This window comes from Quercus lobata, chromosome 6 (assembly GCF_001633185.2).
Source record: "Quercus lobata isolate SW786 chromosome 6, ValleyOak3.0 Primary Assembly, whole genome shotgun sequence".
Taxonomy (NCBI): domain Eukaryota; kingdom Viridiplantae; phylum Streptophyta; class Magnoliopsida; order Fagales; family Fagaceae; genus Quercus; species Quercus lobata.
Genome location: NC_044909.1, coordinates 4,701,200 through 4,719,420, shown reverse-complemented (window position 1 = coordinate 4,719,420; position 18,221 = coordinate 4,701,200).

Sequence of the window (18,221 nt, the reverse complement as noted above, 5' to 3'; positions counted from 1 at the left end):
CGTAATTTGAGTCTGACCACAATAAGTCAATAAGAGAAGATCCAGAAACAGGAAAAAAAGAAAAGAAAAGAAAAGTGAGTACTTTCTCAGTCTTCATGGTATGTTCTTTTATAGGCCCTTTTATAAGGTTTTCTAATTTTCCCTATGGTGAGATTTTTGTCAACACATCAAGTACGACGAGCTCAGCAGGTCCTTTTTTTTTTTTTTTTTTTTTTTAATATTTGGTTTTCTGGCTACTTTCAATTTCTGTTTTTTGGCTTTCTCGTGCTCTATTTTGTCTATAGTTTTTTTTGAGGTAAATACGTAAAACTGAGTTTTTAGCATATGGGTTCTTTTGTAACTAATGGTATTAGTCGATATGTGATGAATTTTTTAGAGGGGTTTTGAGTTTTGGGATTCTGGACGTGTGAAAGACTATAGAACTCTTTTTTGGGGGCTTCGCTGGGTTTGGCCCTTTTGAGTATGTTAAATTTAGCCGACCCCAACATTCTGCAATTAAGACTTCTTGTTATTGTTGTTTGGGTATGGTAAATTGTTGAGATTTTGAGGGTATTTTTATTGTTATATCCATCTGGGTACAGGAGATTTTTGCCTTTATGGTGAATTTTCCTGTGGGTGATTATTATTTTATTTAAGAATCGCCTTAGGGTAGTTAAAGTCAGTTAATTACCAGATGAAATTGCCTTCATGGTGAGTTTACCTTAGGCTTAGGGTTATCAAAGTTTTTTTTTTAATGACTTCATTATTATTATTATTATTAGTTTTTGTAATGTTTTCATTTGAAAATGTTTGTGAATATCATGTGAAATGTTATCCCAAGGGCTATGCTCAGTGTACAAACCAAAGATGGTCCAGTATGCACTTTAATGCTTGGTCTATAGTCTATACCACTAAAAATAGTTGTGTATTGCATACAAAACTCAGTGTTGGGTAAACCCTCTAGTCTATAGATCGGATATACAATGCAGCATCCTCTGGGCTGAATCTTGCTGCTAGCGGTGACCAGAAACTCTTCCCTTGCTGTTATGAGTAATCTGCCCTCACCTATTAATATATATTTTTCATTATAGCTTGCTTCAAACAATGTTTTTTTTTTTCAATCCTCTAGGTCTGAACTATTGTTGTGCTGAAGGCCTCCTCACAATTATTTTCATGGTGAATATTGTCTGATGGATTGATGAATATCAAAACTTAGATTCATGAGATGTGCAATTTATAGATTGCTTTTGTTAATACTTAATAGACATTGTTGTTTGTGTATTAATTTTGGTGATTATACTGTCATTGGATGCAACTGATTAGTGATTGGGCTTGTTCTGTTGATGTTAGTTTGATTTTAAATGTGATAATGGAACTGTATTCTCTTTCTAGTCTTCAATTTTTTTTTTTTTTGGTAAATACGGCTTGCATAAATAACTTAAGTTCTTACAAAACGACTTGACTGAGGCTCAGAGTTATCAAACTCTGATAAAATAAAATAAAAAGGTACATCAGAAGGGGATCTTCAAATAACATGACATCTGAAAATAAGGAAAAGCCTCTCTTCACTAAAGCATTAGAACACTTGTTGGTTTCCCAATAGCTGTGCTTCACTTCACACCTATGGAAAGCATGGGCTAAATTCCTGCAGTCATGTACAATTCCACATATAAGAATGTTAGGACAAGAAACACTGTTTAAAGCTAATACAATTTCCATAGCATCAAATTTCACAATTAAATAATGGATTCCTAACTCCCTAGCTAAAATGAGACCATATCTAACTGCCCAAACTTCACCCAACACACTCCAAGCTTGCTGATGCAGGGCATTTAAGTAGTTGTTTTACATTTGTAGTTGAACAGAAAACCAGTAGCAATAGTCGCTTGTGTCTAAACAGTGAGTTAGAGGTTGTTATTGTAACAGCAATCACATAGAGCCATTTGTACTTAGTTAGTTAGTATGTTAGTTGGTTAGATTGCCAATTGCCAATTAGCAATTAGGTTAAGTCTTTAATTGAGCCAATCCAGTGGCTGCTAGTATAGTGCAGCTTGTATAAATAGCAGATTAGGCCCTCCGCTCTCATTTGTATTTAGTTTTTGTATGTCAATGAAATAAGCCTTTTAGAGCGAACTAAGCCTTTTAGAGCTTTTCTTGAACTTTGCAGAGGTGCCTAACCACCTATCAATTTGTTCTAAGTAACTCACATTCCATTTAGTTCTAATTCATATCACAGCCCATCACTTTCCCTGCATCACTTGCCCAAAAGCTCTGTGGAATCCATTTACCCAGTTACCCTCTGTATTTCGAATAAGTCCACCTGCATCAGCCTGGCCTGTGATCTCCCAGGAGGATGATAGAGACAGAGACAAATCCAACGACATCATTTCAGGAAATCCAACTACAATGATGCTGTTTCAGTAAAATTTAATACAAACAGCAGCATTTCATACAAGTGCCAAAGCCCCAAATTGTGCTCTGTCTAATTATCTCCCTCAGGTTTTACACGTGGTGCGATTAGTGGAAACGTGTATTTAATTACTGATCACAGGCTGTCATCTGTTAAGAGTTATTAGAGTTCTGTTAGAGAATTAGTTGTGGTTTAGTGCCTAAATTGATCTAAGCTTAAGCTTATCCCAGTCCTATAAATAGGAATCTTTTATTGCACTACAGAGTGTGCTGCATGATATCAGATTCATATATTTTTCAATCTCTCTCTCTCTCTCTCTCTATGTTTTACTCTTTCGCACTTATCAAAAAAAAAAAAAAAAACTCTTTCAGAGGAACCATTGGTATTGAGTTGAACCAGCCCACTGGAGGTGTTTCCCATTTCAGAAACATAGTAGACCTGGCTGTAGATGCATGGTTTGAGGGTAAATAGGCAAAATTTCTATTGCCTGACTTAGATACTGTAGTCTCAGTTTAAGGCATTTATTGCTGAAAATTACTGTATTTCTATGCAGCTGAAGATCCCATATGCCTGTCAAAAACACAATAGCCCAATGGATAGAAGATTGAGTCTGAATAATAGAACAATTGCCATTCCTTTTGAACCAGGAATGAAGGGGGTTTCCCAAGAGAACCCCACTTCATTCTTGTGGAAAAGTTACATGTTGAGCATGGTTTGGGTTTTGTTATTTGTACTTTAATATATCTTGTGGAGAGGTTACATATGTTGTAATTGCAACAGGCAATTGAAGCTTCTCTTGGTTTTGAAACCAAACATGACAGAATATGTGTTATGAAACAAAAAATAACTCTGATGGAATTCTATGATCTATGCCACTCACAAAGGTTGTGTATTGCATACAGAATTTAGTGTTCGGTAACCTATAGATCGGAGGTACATTGCAGCCTCCTCTGGGCTGAATCTTGCTGCTAGCGGTGACCAGAAACTCTTCCCTTGCTGTAATAAGTATTCTGCCCTCACCTATTAATAATTTTTTTATTATAGCTTTGCTTTATCCAAATTTTTTTTCAGTCCACTAGATCTTAACTATTGTTGTGCTGAATGCCTCCCTACAGTTATTTTTTTATGGTGAAAATTGTCTGATGGATTGATGAATATCTAATCTTAGATTCAGGGGATGCGCCATTTATAGGTTGCATTTGTTAATAGATCATGTTGTTTGAGTATTATTTTTGGTAAGCCTTGTGGAGAAGTTACATATGCAGTGATGGCAACGGGCAACTGAAACTTTCCTTGGTTCTGAAACAGAACAAGACAGAATATTTGTTTTGAAACAAGAAATAAATCTGATGGAATTTCTTTATTGGAAGGTTTGCAACCATAATGTCTATGGGATTCTTGGTATTTTGGCTTGCACTCTCTACACTGTTTATTAACCTGGTTTAATGGAAGTGTTGCACTTTTGCCAGCACTCAGCTACCCTGGGGCTGAGTTTTACAGGTGATAAATAATTGGTGTCCTGGAATGCTTTTTATCTTTCTCCTTTTAATTATAATTATTCTGATTTTTTTTTTTTTGGGTTTTATCTGCAAATAGCAACTAGTGAACCCAAACTTTGTGTATTTGTTAAATTTTAAAAACCTAGAACATTGTTTAATAACAAGTCTGGATCCCTGCATTTTATTACTGCTAACCCTTAATGGGGTTGATCATCTCTTAAACAATTATATGATGTCGTTTGACTCCATAATTTATTTTATGAAGTTAACTATTATGCCTTTTAGTCTTCTAGAGATAGCCATGCTAGCTAATAGAATATCTTATTATATAGGCGAAATAAGGGTAATATGATTGCTTAAATTTGATAGCACTAGATGTGCTCAAAGGAGGTTTTAAGTCATGCCAGTCTCCATCATTTAGATTTTGTATTTTTTTTTTGTCTTTTTTATTGCTGTGGGCTTGTTTTTGTTGAACTCTTACCCTTATTGTTGATAGGATTTCTCCATGGTACTAAGTACCAATGATTATGGTAAGTTCTTGCAAGAAATTGTTTCAAAATGTGCTAGTCAATTTTCTATTATTCCGCTTGTTCCCAATATTTCTTCACTGAAAATTGCACATGATTATTCACATAGATGAACATGGGATTTTGTAGGGAAGTAATGAGTACTTAAGTAATAAGATAGTCATATATCTTTTGAGGAACTACAGACAATAGTAATAGTGGTGCACATAGTTAGATGCAACATTTTTTTCTTCTCCTTTGCTACTTACTCTCTTTCAATGTGATCGGACATTAATTATATTTACAAGTGGTACAATTGGTAAACCTAAAGGAGTCTTCACCCTCACTGAAGCATCACTACACAGGTATGCACACCATGAATCTCATGTGTTTCGATACACTTTGTAAAAACCTAATGGCCTCCTATAAACTACTATCCTTCATGTGAAATATCTTATTTTTGTTTGGTGTAACATATATCTGGCCAGTATGCTTGACTGTATGTATTTATATGTTTGTGGTGTCAATATTCATCCATGGACATTAGTTGATATCAGATGAAAATCATTCATGTAGATGACCGATTAGGTAGAAATCTTACTGTAGATAAATGCTCTTCAGAATGTTTGATCTGAACATTTATTTGTTATTACCTGTTGTTAGCTAGACTTATAGTACAAGTGATGCTGAAATCACCTTGATTGAACTAGTGGTTGCAACTATGTAATCTGATGTTTTTGTTTTTTGTTTTCTTTTAATTATAGTGTCTTAATTAATTTGTGATTTTTAAATTGATGTTTGCCGCAAACATTGACTGAAGCTTGGGTGTGTACATACACTGATCAATTTTTGCATTTCCTACCATTACATCATATCCATTATATTTTACACATTTAGATTGCAAAACATTTATAGTTAGTCAATCGTCATACAATTACAACTTGAGTGTATGCCTTTCTTGGCTACTTGTGTGAGTTGCTGTATAAAATTTGATTTGGAATTTCAGTGTTAGTGATCCTTAACTTATAAGATACATTTTCATGGCCTTTTTAATGCTTTACTAGCCCCTCTGTATGTGGGTTTAACGGTAATTTAGTTTACTTTATGTTTCTGTTAAAGTTCTTTTTGTTGCACAACTCTTGGTTGTAATATATCTGATCATGTTATAGATGGTTGTGGGCATCATCGATGTGTTGAAATTTGAAAGGCTATTCTTCATTGTTTGATGTGGTGTATTTGGAGGGAAAGAAATGCAAGGAGCTTTGATGGGTGTGAGAGGAGAATGATGGAGCTGAAAGCTTTCTTTATGAAGACACTTCTTGAGTGGATATCAGGCTGCCAGCCTTAAGGGTGTTTTTCTTCTCTAATTTAGTTGAACTTTTTGATTTTTGTAATTTTAGGGCTTTACCATGATGTTCTGGTAGTATACTCCCTTGCAATTATTTTTATTAATAAAGTTTTAATTACCTATCAAAAAAGAGATGAAGAAAGTTGTGTTTATGCCAAAATTTAGTTCAAGGGGAATCAGGCAGAGATGGCGCAAGTCATTTCCAGCTGATGGGGACTAAGACTGATGATGCTATAACTGTATTTACAGGAGTTAAGTCTGGTCTGCATTTTAAGCTTGTATGTGTGAATGTCTCTCTTTGTTTATGTTATCACTTTATAGGGTTGACTTTAAGTTATTAAATCGAATCTGTTGACAGGCAGTTAAGGAGAACAATACATAAAATAAAAGTGACTTTAGTTTTGTCATGTCCCAGTATCTTGATGTTATTACTTATTGGATTGAGGAAAGAGGTGTTCAGATAATTGTAATGTGCTTTTAATGTGATGTACATTATGATGATGTGACATTAAAATTTTTGGTTTATTTTTTTTTTAACATAATCATAATATAAAATTACAAAACATATCACATCACCTTAATCTTATCATCAGGAGCGGACGTCAGAGGTTAAAACTTTCTCTCAAAAAAAAAAAAATCACCCTCATAAATAATGTAATATTGTATTCTTGTATTGAAATTATATTAATGTAAGACAACAATAATGTAATATTACGATGTAATGTAAAATCATGGCGAACCAAACGTCCCTAAAAGTATTCAATCGGATGTGTTGACAACATAATTGTTAGGACTTGGGATCTTGATCCAGCTACATCACCAAATACATGTTTGTGTCAGCGTTTTTGAGCAAAGAGTCACAATTGCATTTGCAAAATGTGATTTTAGATGGAATGAAGCGTTTGGTAAAATTTTAAAACTATGCTTTTCGGCCCTGTAAAGGTAATTTCCTACATTTTCGCATTCCACCCCAGGAGATGCAATTCCGAAATGCATAGCTGTTTAGATTTTTTTTTTTTTTTTTTTTTCTTTAAATTGCCCTCAACTTTCTCTTGAACTCCCAAACTTACTCTCTTCTCTAATCAAAAAAATGTACACGGACAGATAAAACACACAGAATCATAGCAACAATAGACAAGAACCTTTTCACTCTCAACAACCCAATTTGAATCTTCTGACACGGGTGAGGTTGAGTGACGAGGAGGAGCTCTGATGCACCCATCTGACTTCAATTTCAATTTGGTTTTGGGGTTAGAGAGAGAGAGATTCACCCACCTTTAGGCCTTTATGCTTTTCAATTGGGCTCCAAATGTGCCTTTTAAACGCCCAAATGAATATCAAAATCTTAGAGGTACCCTTCCAGTTGCTAGACAATAGTTCATGTAGTTTAAAAGGTTCAGGTTCCTGATGACTCCTTGAAATTCAACACTGCAATAAAAACTGCTTAAGAACAAATGTGTTACATAGTATTATTCTCGTCTCATGGAATTGATTGGGCCCTTTTTATATCTATGGCTCATTGCAACATCAGCTTATTCCTTATTTAAAGTTGGGCTCGGACTACCTACTACCTAGGATTCAACGTTTAAGTCCGACCAATAATTTCTCTTGCATCAATTTATGACGTTGAGAAGCAAAAATATTGCCAGGTTCTATATATGCAGAGGATTCATATCTGAGATGTTTGTGTAATACATGGACCCAACAGAGGAATGGTACTATAAAAACTTTTTTGATAGTAGCGAATTTGGGCTTGGTCAATCTGTGGTGTAATTTTTAACGTATATACCATACTATGAATGATGGTACACCAGTGAAAATATCAAGTACATTTTGCATATTGGAAATTCATGTTGGAAACATAATGTGATGTCACACTGAATTGGGTATTCCCAGGGAAGTTGTAAGTGATAATGATGTTGTTGCTGTTGTTATACTTATTTCCATTGTTATTATTGTTTGGACAAGCAATACTTTTATATGATAACTATATGGTATTGCAGATATGGGAGGTTACTTAGGCTAGAGGGTGAGCATGGTCAAAACAGTGGGCAACTATGATTACATTATCCATTGGGAATTCAAGCTAAGTGGCTCCATTAATTTAATTGGGAGTATCATCTCGCATATTGTAATTAGTACAACATCACTTTCACTTGAGAATATTGTTAAAATTGTTTTTATTAAATATATCTAACTTGTAATCTCATGTATGCATGGATAATTTTAAAAATAGTAAAATATTACTTCAGTCCATAAATGTTATCATAAGTTTTTCATCCCAAAACTTTAAAAAATTCTTTTTTTCATCCCTAAACTTTATAAAGAGTTTTTTCAATAGTTTAGAGACAAAAGTAGATATGAAAAAGAGTTTTTTAAAATAGTTTTGGGATGAAAAACAAACTTTTGATAAAGTTTAAGGACAAAAATAAAATATTTTCAATAGTTTAAAGACGAAAAATGAACTTTTCAATAGTTTTGGGACAAAAAATAAGCTTCTTAAAGTGTAGGGATAAAAAACAAACTTTTGATAGAGTTTAGAGACCAAAATAGTATTTTGCCCATTTCAAAAATATACATTAATATGCATAGTATAATTCTTACCTATACAATTTAAATATTATTTGTAGGGTTAAGGGCCCAAATCATATATTGGGCCTTGGGCCTTGGCCGAGAGCGTGAGTAATCCGAGGACGAACGAATGGTAATGAATGGTTCAGACTCAAGACTTAATGAACAAAATACAAGTGGGAAGGTGGTCCGAGGAGAAATACCTCCTTAGATAAGCTAAACACAGATCAGATATAGATCCTAATGATCAAAGTGACCTTCCAGGAAGTTCTAGTGATAGGGACGTGCGCCATAAACGTACGGGAAAGATGAAAACCTAAAAATATCTTAGGGAAAGCTGCTACCACCGCATTGAATGCTCTGTATTTAACTCTCTGGCCACATTAATGAGGAAGTGATCTCTAAACAGTACTTTTTCAGCCTTACAACCACCCCTAAAGACTTCTAAAGGAAGCTGATGGAACAAGTATCAGCATAAACCATCAACTGTCCACGTGTAGGGTAAAGATGAAGGAAGAGATATAGTATAAAAGAGAGGAGAGACTCTAGAGAAAATGGATCGGAAAAATAGAGAAAGGATACTGTAGCAATCAAAATTATACTTGTACTCTGTTCAGTTCATTTATATGAAAAATTGCCTCCTCGGACAGTAAGTTCATTCATATCAATACCTCTTATTTGTACTTAATTGTCATCTAATTCCATATTAACCGTTATTTAATTCATTAGGGCCTAGTTCTTTAACCCATACTCCACAAATATATATATATATATATATATAAAACTCTTCAAAAAGTCTTTGTGAGAATATTATTAGGTAGAAAATGTAAATTATCCATTTTAAAAAAATTATGTTCATTAATTCTAGACTCTTCGGTTTTGTACGCAATAACTCACTTAAATGGATATTTATGATGTGGTCTCACATTTAACTCAAAATTGAGAAATAAAACTCTCTAAAAATAAATAATTTAAGACACATGACGCAAAATTGGATTCAATTGTAAAATCTAATTGAATTTTCTCTAAACTTTGCCTATTAATATATATAGATATATAGATATGCTACTTCAAAATTGTAAAAGTTATTGTGACTTTATGCATACTGTCAATTTTTTTTCAAACCTAAGATTTTTGTATAGAATAAAGTGCTAGTATACATGGCAATATCCCATGAATTAATAGTTTGTCTTCCTTCACAAACAAAGTTGAGTTAAATGGTAACATCAATATTGATTTATCTGTCTCTAACTTTAAGCATTTCTCAAATTATCTTGACAAGTGGGATTAACTAGAGTTCTATAAGTGAAGGGTGTGACATATACTCATTACTCATAGTTTGAAAAGTTCATTGTTGGAACTAGGTCGATAAAAATTAAAACTTTAGGCAATATTTTAGTACTCATACCAAATAGGTATTTTACTTTAGAATTCACAATGTATTTTATTTAGCTACATGCATTAAATATAATTGTATTAGAATCACTAAATAATAATCATGTATTATTTTTACAAAAAAATAATGAATTTGAGTGTGGTTTTTATAAAACTTGTATAATTTATTTGTAATCTCATTATGTTTTATGAGATACTATTATTCTATAACTTTTAAAAAAAATTCATAAAAGAGTTTTTTTTTTTTTTTTTTGGGGGGGGGGGGGCATTCATATTTTTTAGGAGCTAAATTATTAAAAAGTTTTAATTTAAGAAAAAAACATATTGACTATTTTAAAAAATGACAAAATTTAGTTACCAAATTGGTTGTAGCCTAAGGTTACAACCTTACTCAATAAAATAAATATTACTATATTTTGAAAATCTAACCATTGAATTACATGTTTTTTATGCTCTTAATACACATGTCAAATTTTGTGTTAATCAGACATTATTTACTATATAATCTATAAGCGTATATTTTATGTATAATTTTAAACTACAAAAACTTGCAATTTAAACAATTTATTGATGACATAACTATTGATCTTTAATTTTTTTTAAATTTTAGGCGTAAATGCTCTTTTCGTCCCTACATTTTGGGATCATTTCTATTTTGGTCCCTACATTTCTATTTTACCATTATTAGTCTCTAATCCAATTAATACTTGTTATTTTAGTCTTTTCCGTCAAGGTTTTCAGACTCAGACTGTTCATTGAACCGTAAAAGGGAGAGGTTCAAGGTTTTTAAGGTTGAACCGAGGTCGAACGGAGGTTGAATCGTGCTAACATCATAATTAATTTAATAATTAATTAAAGCCTAAATATATATATATATATATATATATTAAATTTATAAAACTAGCAAAATTGACAATATATCTATATATGTGAGGGAAATTTAATGATTTTCAAGCATATATTTAATAATTAAATAATAAAGTTAATAAAAATAAAATAATAACCATGAAAACATTAAAATTTATGATTAATTTTTGAAGTAAAGTTGAATATCTTTGAAGGATTTTAATTATAATTTTTTTTTATTCCTTGTAAGAGATGGATAATTTAATTAAGTAGAATAAAATTGTGTTAAGTTGTTTTTTTTTTTTTTTTTTAAATTGCTAAGGGGTTGGACCTCATGGTTCTCACCGGTTCGTGCGGTCCAATCCTGGTTTTAGCAGTTCACGGAATTAACAAAAAATCCAGTTCTTTATGCTTAAAAAATCGGTTTTCATCCCGGTTTTCACGGTCCGACCTTCCGGTCCAGTCCGGTTCTGAAAACTATACTTTCCGTCAGCCAACAAACAGAAATGGTTGATGTGGCTAACAGACTGATTAAAATATTAATAAAAATCTATTGTGGCTCTTGTCACCCATGCCACATGGGTTTCCTGCCCCTTTATTCACACATGACCCTCACGTGACCCCCAAATCAGTACCAGAAACCCTAAACTCCCAAAATTCAAGCTTCGACCTCCACCCACACAGCTAATCCTCATCTCCCAAAACCACGATCAAAACAAACAATCTTCGAAGCCCAATGGAAGCAAGCTGTTCAACAAGTTCTAGTGTGAGGAGGAGAGCGCCGATGATGTGCTATTGTAATAAAAAACCTGTCCTAGTTATGGCGTGGACTAAAGACAACCCTGGCAAAAGATTCTATGGTTGTCCAAACTACTGAGTATGTCAATTTCAGTAAATTTTTTGAGTGGGTTTTAGTTAATTTCAGTATGTTGTTTCGGATTTCCATTTTTCATTTTTCAGAGCATTATCTATGTTTCAGGTGGGGCGAAAGTATAGGTTCTTCCAATGGTGTGATGATGAGATATGTGAACGTGGTAAGATGCTTATCCCACAGCAAAGGCAAAGGATCATCAAACTTGAGGCTGAGCTTGCAAACTGCAAGAAGAGAGAGAAGTTTTTAGTTGTAGTTGTGACATTGTTAGTGGTGATATTTGTAGTTCTATGTTTGCTTAGGTAGGGGGTGGGAATAACTTGTGTGGGTTGCTGTGCTTGGTAGTGCATGTAGGGTTGCAATGTTTATGTATGGAGGGTTGGCAGTGTGCTCTATTTTGGTAGGATTAGTTATTAGCAATGATACACACCTACTGCTTATTTTGTACTCTTTCTGTTGAGAAATAAATGAATACCTTTCTCATTCAATTCAATGTGTGGATGTGTGGATTGGAAATGTCCCTATATTAATAGATGACATATTCCAAGAAAGCACTATACTACACATATAAAACAAGACAGAAGGAAACAACAAACTCAATCTTGAAATCCAAACATCTTAATTTACATACTGCTAAACTTAACCCAAACATAGTTATCATTAAAAAAAGCAAAAGTGTGTTTAAATAACAAAATGACATTGTTCAACTGCTAATCTTAACCCAAACAGCAGGGCATTGTTTAAGTAATACCAATTATACAAAATAAGGGCTTGGCTATAATTATACAAAACACAAGCCATTCATCAAAAGATATAAAACAACAAGCTATTCATTTTTTCTTGGAGCATGCGTTGATGACTGATTCCCAGCAAACTTAATAGCCCCCATGTATCTAGATGCATTCTTGGAAGCATTCAAGGTCTCTAATGTGACCATCCTTTTCCTCCTCAGTCTTGGAATTGGACTGCTGCCTATGTTGGGTGGTGCAATTGGATTGGATGATCCTATAGGGGTCTGGTGTGCACTTGGACTAGAGTTGTGCATGCTGGACTGGGGTGGTGGAAAAGGTGTGGCAGTGCTGTGTATGTTGGTCTAGTATGGTGCACTTGGGCTGGATGAGTAGTGCACGCTGGTTTGGTATGTTGCACATGGCCTGGAAGACCTTGTCCATGGCTGAGGAAATGCACAAGGAGTGAAGGTGTGCTTGCTGGACTGGAATGATGGCAATGGCTGAGGTGGTGCATCAGGAGTGAAAGTGTGCATGGTGGACTGGGATGATACAGATGGCTGAGGTGGTGCAAATGGGGTGGCTGAGCTTGATTGAGCTTGAGCTTGCCCTGTTGGCTAATTGATGTTGGAATAGTTTCTGCATCTGTTGGTCTACGAACAAGAAATCCACATTTATTGAATGTAATATGTAAAAACTCTCACACATTTACTTGACAGATATAGTAAAATGTTACCTTTTTGGCTACACTGGTTCTATTTGTGGTGCCTGGTAGGGAAGAGTTTCCTCCAATCTCACCCTTACAACTTCTTTTATTGTGTCCTATTTTACCATAGGTCCTACACTGTTTGGAGATACCAACTCTCCTACCTACTGCTTCACCAGCCTCCCTTACCCTCTTCTTCTTGGGCCTGCGTGGTCTTCTTTTGATAAAAGGCTGAACAGGTTGGACACCACTGGGCCTCCACATATTCTGCCCATTGATAGGTGCAATTACTAGCTCATAACAGACCTTATATGTGGAGACATGAAAACATCTATGCACATACTGCTTAGCATCTTGCCTATTGAAGAATATGCAGGAAATTGCATGGGCACATGGTATGCCAGTCGTATCCCATTTCCTGCAACTACAATGTCTTTTTTCCACGTCCACAATGAAGTTTTGCAGTCCACTTTTAACCTCAAACTGTGTATGACCTGCCCAACAAGCAAGCCACCTGCTGCTTGCAATCTTTTCCCTATGCAACCTCTTAAGCACTTTAGGGCATATCTCTGATTCCACTCTCATGATCTTTTGTCCGTTATCTTGAAACCTGGTCATAAAATATAACCTGATGGACTCCAGCTGCAATCACACATAAGATGTTAATCAAACAATGTATCAAATAATGTATCTGACTAACTGTTACTCAAAGGCTTAGATTCATACCATAGTAATTATAGGCTTAGATCTAAACTTTAGAATCCTACTGTTAAAACTCTCACACATATTGTTCAGTATTGTATCACTCAACCCATCATCACTAAACATGTGTCTGGCCCATATGGTGGTTGAATGATCTTGCAACCAACTGTGTGCATCCTCATCAATTCCCTTCAGTTCATCCATCAGCCTATCAAACTCAGCTTTATAAGTAGCTTTGGCTACTTTCCAAAACAACTTTCTGATCAGAATACCAGGATGATTCTTCCTGAGATTATTGTAGAGGTGTCTGCAGCAGATCCTAAGCTCATATTGTGGCCAATTATCAATGAAGGTTTGCACCAACCCCTGTAAGTACAACAAGTGCAATTATGGTGTTAGTAACTCTATACATCCAATATGGTAATGCATATAGATATGCTAATAGACATACATACCTTCTGCTGGTTTGATATAAATGTCCATCTTGTGTTCTGACCTATGTCTACAAGTAGCAAATTTATGAACCATATCCAAGAGTCTTTGGTTTCAGCCTCCACTACAGCATACGCAAGTGGAAAGTACTCTTCATTAGGTTCTCTAGCAACTGCTGTGATTAATTACCCACCTGACTTAGTCTTCAAGTGGCAGGCATCCAAACCAATTATCGGCCTGCAGCTAGCCATAAACCCTTTCTTGCAACCCTTCAGGCATATATACAACATCTCAAAATATGGAACCCCATAGATCAAGTCCATCTCAGCAGCCAAATCAACTTCATTGACGGTGTGTACCTTAATAAGTATGGTACTGTCAGGGCTAGCCCTCCTCAACTCTTCACAATACTCCCAAAGTTGATTGTACTGTTGTGTGTGAGCCCCATGAACATATTCTCTTGCCTTCTCCCTAGCCCTTCTGGCTTTTCCCGGAGTTATGTTTAGTGTAAACTTCTCATGTACAGCATCTTGGATGCCTTTTAGTTTCATGTTAGGTTGTCTTCTCACCCTCTTCATCAATTTCCTCCCAATGTATGAAGAAGTGCACCTTGGATTCTTATAACTCCTAGTGCATGTGTGTTCTAGGTTCAGTGTTCTTAATTGGTAGGTTTTCTCTCTTGGCAGCTTTGCTAGATATGCCACAAACTTGCAGTTTTCCTGGCAAACTGCTCTTACCCTCTGCAAATCATTTTTTGCAAACCTAATCCCCCAGCCACCATGAACTGCATAATCAGTTATAGCTTCTTTGAATTGCTTAAGTGTTGTGAACAACATATCTTTCTCGAATCTGATATATTCAGCCTTAGCAACTGGCTTAAACACTGGGAAGGTCCTTTTTTGTCCCCTTCCCTTTCCCACAGGTGTTTTCAATTCATCCTTAAAGCTATCATCAATATCATCCCCAATATCATCATCAGATGATGATTCCTCAAGACTGTGCAACTCCTCACTCTCATAATCAGAGTTTATTACACCAGCACCCATTTGTACTGGTTCAGTAACATCCTCATCAGAACCATCCCAACTATCACTACTATCCTCCACAAACTCCCTCTCATCAGGATTCACTACATCTTCATCCTCTAAGCCACTTCCTTTACCATCACCTCCTCCACTATCACTGCTATCAACTACATCCTTGTCCTCAGATGGGTGCTGAGTCATAGGTTCCTTACCTGCTCTCCTAGAATACACCTCTGCAGCATCTACCTCAACAACATCATCATTATCAACCTCTTCAACCATTGGTGTGTTACTTTCTCTCCTAGAGTAGGCTTGTTCAGCATCTACTTCAATGTGATCCTCATTATTACTGTTATTATCCTCATCATTATTGCCACATCCTAAAAGGTTTTGCTCCACTGCCAATGGCTGCACATCTGCCCCAACATGCTCACCTTCATCCACTAGTATAGGATTATCCACATGGTGCTCTAAAAACACATGTATTTCTTCATGACCAATCACTAAATCTGTCATAAACATGGCATCATCATTATCAACTATCAAATGGAAATTAGCTCTCTCTAGATCACTACCAGGCATTTTATACCAAATCCTACTCACAGAGGTATACCCAAACTCCCTGCATATACCCGTAATCTCTGTCTTGAACCACCTATCAGGGTCACAATTGTTCACTATATCCACTTTACCTCCCACATATTTTCGAGGGTCATCAATAAAATACCCACCATAATGCACAGACAAACTAAATAGCTCACTCATGCTGCATGCAAAACACATATAAACCATTAGTTAACAAAATAACACTTATTAGTTATTAGTTAAATAATACTAATTACATTCCAAAATAGCACTCATTAGTTAACAAAATATCACACATTAATTATTTACCAACTCGGCACTCATCATTCCATAATCCACCTCAACTGTTTTGAATTATATAATATGGTAATGCTCATTATCTTCAACAGGGGAGTAAAGGGACCACGTTGGAAAACACAAACAAACACATATTAAACGGCAATGTCATAAGCATTTTGTCCCACTAAGAAACACATTGGAAGCCATAAAGAAACACATACACAGACAAAGACCAACAAACAGTCAAAAGTAACTAAACAAACATAATAAAGTCAAAACCCAAACAATGAATATACAAAAACAACATTGTGACCCCTACGCATAATATAAAGCTAGCTATATATAAGGACATACACACAAGAGAGCTAATACTTGTGTGTTTGGTTTTTATCTCACAAAGATAGAGATCTCACTGCTTTTTTTTTCTCTGCTATTACAAGAAAAATGGGTTTGGGTATATATATTTCTAGGTTTGTTTGTCTGCGATGGTGGTTTGTTTGTCTGCTATGGTGGTTTGATGGCTATCTCAAATCGGGAGAGAAGGTGGACTGATTTGGTTTGGGGGTTCACAGAAAGAGAAGGTAGACTAATTTGGTTTAGGGGAAGGTGGATCGATTTTGGGTTTCTGGTACTGATTTAGGGGGTAGTAAGGGTCACATGTGAATAAAGGGGCGGGAAACCAATGTGGCATGGGTGACGAGAGCCACGGTGGATTTTTATTAATATTTTAATCAGTCCGTTAGCCACGTCAGCCATTTTCGTCTGTTGGCTGACGGAAATGACTAAAATAACAAGCGTTAATTGGATTAGGGACTAATAATGGTAAAATAGAAATGTAGGGACCAAAATAGAAATGACCCCAAAATGTAGGGACGAAAAGAGCATTTACGCCTAAATTTTACAAGCACGGAAAGTATAAGAAGAAAATGTAATCCAATGATGGATTTATCAAAATTCACATCTAATAAAAAAAAATATTGAATAAGGATGTAATATTAAGTTACAACTAGTACACCCGGCACAAACAGTGATTAGTTTCTGGTTGAAAGTCTTGAGGATATACTGTGCGAGAGCAAAAAAAAAAAAAAAAAATTGTAACAAAATTTTTTCATTTAAAAAAATACAGAAAAATGTTTTTCGTAAAATATTTTACAATGCACAAACAAAGTGTTAAAAGTTGTTTGTTTTCAAATGTCTTGCTTTGCTATTGGAAATATTACATGATAAGTTATTTAGAATTAGCAGAAGATGACTTGTTACATAATAAGTCATTGACATGTTTCTCCATTGAGTAGCCAATATTATTGACATGCTCAAGATTACAAGAATTTCGAAAATGGTAATAATAATTAAAAAAGCATAAGATTATAGTTATTGATTGATTTGATTCTATTCCATTCCAGTGACAAACAAAAAAGAATGAGACAAAAAAGTGTAAAACCCCCTTATTCCACCTTAGAAAATTTCAAGTCATTTCAACCCATATGATATACATATACCTCTATAGTACAAACAAATTAAGCCCCCAACCCCTTAACCCTCATCCCCATGCAAACCCCATGTGATTCCTCACTTGCCTGTCAAAAAGTCCTCTTCCACCTCCTCCTTCCACGTGGCATCTGGCATGACTGAAATTTGGCACTTTGAACATGTTGGGAAATTTAGACCCCAGTTGATAAAATTAATAAGTTTTAAACCCAAGTTGTTAATTAGATTTATTATGAATAAAACTTGTTAAAACAAACAAATATCAATATCATGTCAAAATCATGCAGCGAAAAAGTAAATAAGACAAGATATGATAACCTAAGAAAACCAATGAAACAAACTAGTTTCACAGTAAAAAACCTGGGGGAAAACCTTCCCAAAAAGTAATTCACTATAGTAAAGAGAAGTTTCAGATCTTAGTACAAAACCTTTATCCCTAAACTCTACAATCCCCGTAAATGAACTTACAACAGAGACCTTCTACCGCTTCAGAACCTCTGAACTTTTCAATATATTAACGGCACCCTTATATGCACGAATCCCAGTACATGACTAACCAATTGCGCGGATCCCAGTATGCGACATAATCACCAACTAGGAGAAAATTGTTGGCTGCAAAGTTTTTCGCTTTATCAACAATGAAGATTAAGAAGCACTTGGTTACAAAATCCTAAGACGTAAAGGTACAGTAGCTTTTTTCAGAGAGAATAAAGCATCGGTCACCTTTTGCATATGTTCTCCTTATATTCTCTTATGTGACGGCCTTTAAAATAAGCCTTATATATGTCTAGGGTTAAGAGAAAAAAAGTCCTAAAGACACATTCATAGATTCCAAAAAAACAGATTAGAAT